Source organism: Trachymyrmex cornetzi, unplaced genomic scaffold (assembly GCF_001594075.2).
Source record: "Trachymyrmex cornetzi isolate Tcor2-1 unplaced genomic scaffold, Tcor1.1 scaffold2020, whole genome shotgun sequence".
NCBI lineage: Eukaryota > Metazoa > Arthropoda > Insecta > Hymenoptera > Formicidae > Trachymyrmex > Trachymyrmex cornetzi.
In genome coordinates, this window is record NW_017296659.1 from 7,724 (window position 1) to 11,856 (window position 4,133).

Consider the following 4,133-nt stretch of genomic DNA (forward strand, 5'->3'; position numbering starts at 1 on the left):
TATCTCTCTCAAAAACATCACGCAATTCATCGCGTACTTGCCGAGCAATTGTTCTCGGATAGCGCGATATGTATCGCATTATCGCTCTATCTTCTTTTCTCGTTGTCACTCGCCTACGACCTTGTCCTCGTCGTCTATGGAAACTGAATTTCTTGATATCGAGTCAACATTCGACTTACAACGAATTGGTTTACACCCATGAGTCTCGCACCCACATGCCGCTGGCTGTTACCTTCCTGGAGAAGAATAACAATTTGCGTGGCTTGTACTTCTGTCACTGATCTTCATAGCATCTGGAAATTTTCACGCTACGCTCTTTTGCTCGATAATAAATACTCAATTGAGTCACAGTTTTAACGAAGTTTTATGTTTAAGAACATTCGCACAAGGTTTACACGATAGCAAAATCGCTGTTGTGCAACTCTTTCGGCACATCGATTTAAAACCGATTTGTACTCAGTTGCACTAGTGTTACACTAGTTTGCGCGCACTAGTGTTCCTCTAAAAACAATTTTTTGCCGGAAAACCACCGGAAAAACACCGGAAAACAATTTTTTGCAACTCCATAGAACCGTTTGACTTTGTCAAATTTTCGAGATTTTAATCCTTGTCGAATTTTCCATCCTGCTTTCTCGTGTAAACGAATCTTCGAGGAACATCAATTTAGAGAATTGAAAGTAGAGTCTTTGCCCTTCAAAATGAGTATATGAAAATTGTTTTACGATATTTTTTCACGAAGTTACCACAGTTGAAATATCGACAATATTTTAGCAAAAATTTAGTGATTCTTTAAAACTTTGCTAAAGTAGCACAGCGTAAATGGAAAATTGCACAGAAATTCAATCGCAGGATTTGAAAACGTGAATATTTACCTTTAATTTGCTTTTTTGTTGAGTTCTGTACGATTTTTTTTCACCGAGTTATTCAACATTAGAGCAAAAAGGACCACTTTTGCTTCAATTTTGAATAACTCTGTGAGAAAAAATCGTACGGAACTCAACAAAAAAGGAAATTAAAGGTAAAGCTTCACGCTTTCGAATGCTGGAAATCGAATTTTTATGCGACTTTTAATTCACGTCATGGAACTTCACAAAGTTAGTAAAAATTTTTGAGCTTTGACGCATTTCCATTTATGTCCTTATAACTCCATAAAAAATTAATTAAATCGGAATATCAATTACAATTTTCGAAAGTAGATATTTCAAGCTTTTTCGAAAAATTTTATGATCATTTTTGATGAATTTACACTCTTTTGAAATTTTCCTATTTTTGGGAGGCAGGATAGGTGATGCTTTAATTTTGCTGTTGAGTGTATTTTTCTGTTTCTGAATATGAATCATTTCCGAGATAAGTCTTTTGTCATACATATTTTCCTCATCAAGTATTTTTATATTATTCCAATCAAATTCATGCGAGTATTCTAATCTGTAATTACTGAACGTTGTTGAGTATTCCAATTGATATGATTCTTACATTCGCCCATTCTTGTTTTTAATCTCCTGCTCGTTTGCCTAACATATGTCGCGTCACAATCCTTACAAGATATTTTATATACTACATTTGTGTGCAACATCTTTTGTTGTTTGTCCTTTTGTACAATAATATTATTTAGCTTATTGAAACCTTGATATGCTACTCTGATTGTATTACACTTTTTTAAATAATTCTTTATTTTATTAGAAATATTAGTCACAAACGATATTGTAAAATAATTTTGTCTACTGTCCGTGTTATTAACATTGTTTTTATTAAGTGATTCTTTATTCAATAAACCGAATTTTTTGTGCAACCTTTTTCTTATAGTGGTGAAAATCAAATCCATTGGGTAACCATTTTGTAATAATATTTTTATGATCGTCTCAAAATTTTTTGATGAAACATAGGATGCGATAGATGTAAAACTTTATCAGTTAAACTGATAATTACTCCTATTTTATGTATCAAAGGATATTGTGAAAAATAATTTCAATACCGTCCTGATGATGTTGGTTTTCGATACCAATCAAATATAATTCTATCACCACATTTTATCAATGTTACATTCAAAAAATTCAGCTTATCAACACCCTCCTCCAATGTAAACTTGAGTCTAGGATGATAATTGTTAACGTATTACAGAGTTCATCAATGTGAGATTTATTAATTGTTAGCGCAACATCGTCAACGTATCTTACATACAAAGTAGGATGCGAAGTCAAATTATTTAAACAATTGTGTTCTAAGTCCTGTAAAACTATCTCTGCTATAATTGGTGATAAGGGAGAACCCATCGGTACACCGAAAGTTCGTTTATAATATCTGTCATTAAAAGTAAAAAATGTTGAATCAAGCGCTAATTGTATGGCATTCATGAACTCTGTTTTAGTTAAACCCGTATTTTTCTGAATTTTATGCCATCTATTATTAATTCCCTCCAATACTAAATCAATTGTAACATTCGTGAACAGAGATACCACATCTAAAGAATACAATGACTCATCTTCATTAATTTTCGATATTTCTAAATTCTTAGTGAGTTGGAAACTGTTAACCACGCCACTGTTAGCTTGTGGTAAACTTTTTTTCAGAATATCATGCAAAATAGTCGCTAACCCATACAACGGACTATCTATAGAGGAAATAATAATACGTAATGGACTATCTTTCTTGTGAACCGGTACTCCATACGCTCACGATAATATTGGATTAGACGCATTGAGATGCTTATATTTACTATCATTAATCATTTCGGCTCGTTTCCATCTCTTCAATAATTCTTTCAACTTGGAGATTACTCCATTTACCAAATTCTCTTTAATTTCTACATATGTATTCTTATCTTTAAGCATACTTTCCATTTTCGTTATGTAATCACATCTATTTAAGGCTACCACAATATTGCCCTTGTCTGCACACACATGTTTTGTGTGTATAAATAATATCTGAATTTATTCTAACAAATTCTTTTGTTTTGCGATACATGTTACAAATCTTTCTTTCTAAACTTGTTCTGTTAAGATTTATGTTCTTGATTTTAGTTTCAGAGAAATACGGGTTTAACTAAAACCATGAATGCCATACAATTAGTGCTTGATTCAACATTTTTTACTTTTAATGACAGATATAAACAAACTTTCGGTATACCGATGGGTTCTCCCTTATCACCAATTATAGCTGATATAGTTTTACAGGACTTAGAACACAATTGTTTAAATAATTTGACTTCGCATCCTACTTTGTATGTAAGATACGTTGACGATGTTGCGCTAACAATTAATAAATCTAACATTGATGAACTCTGTAATACGTTAACAATTATCATCCTAGACTCAAATTTACATTGGAGGAGAGTGTTGATAAGCTGAATTTTTTGGATGTAACATTGATAAAATGTGATGATAGAATTATATTTGATTGGTATCAAATATAATTCCAAACATCATCAGGACGATATTTAAATTATTTTTCACAACATCTTTTGGTACATAAAATAGGAGTAATTATCAGTTTAACTGATAAAGTTTTACATCTATCGCATCCTGTGTTTCATCAAAAAAATTTTGAAATGTGATCATAAAAATATTATTACAAAATGGTTACCCAATGGATCTGATTTTCGCTACTATAAGAAAAAGGTTGCACAAAAAATTCAATTTATTGAACAAAGAATCACTTAATAAAAGCAATGTTAATAACACGGACAGTAGACAAAATTATTTTACAATACCGTTTGTGATTAATATTTCTAATAAAATAAAGAATTATTTAAAAAAGTATAATATAATCAGAATAGCATATCAAGATTTCAATAAGCTAAATAGTATTATTAAGGTACAAAAGGACAAACTACAAAAGATGTTGCGCACAAATGTAGTATATAAAATATCTTGTAAGGATTTTGATGCGACATATGTTGGGCAAACGAGCAGGAGATTAAAAACAAGAATAGGCGAACATAAGAATCATATCAATTGGAATACTCAACGTTCAGTAATTACAGAACACAGATTAGAATACTCGCATGAGTTTGATTGGAATAATCTGGAGACACTGGTAGTGTCTCGGCGCTAAGCTGCGTGTAGCGACACTGCCGTGCCTCCTTTACGCGAACCGAAGCGTTGCGGCCGATCGAGGTTATCGGATCTCATATAGCG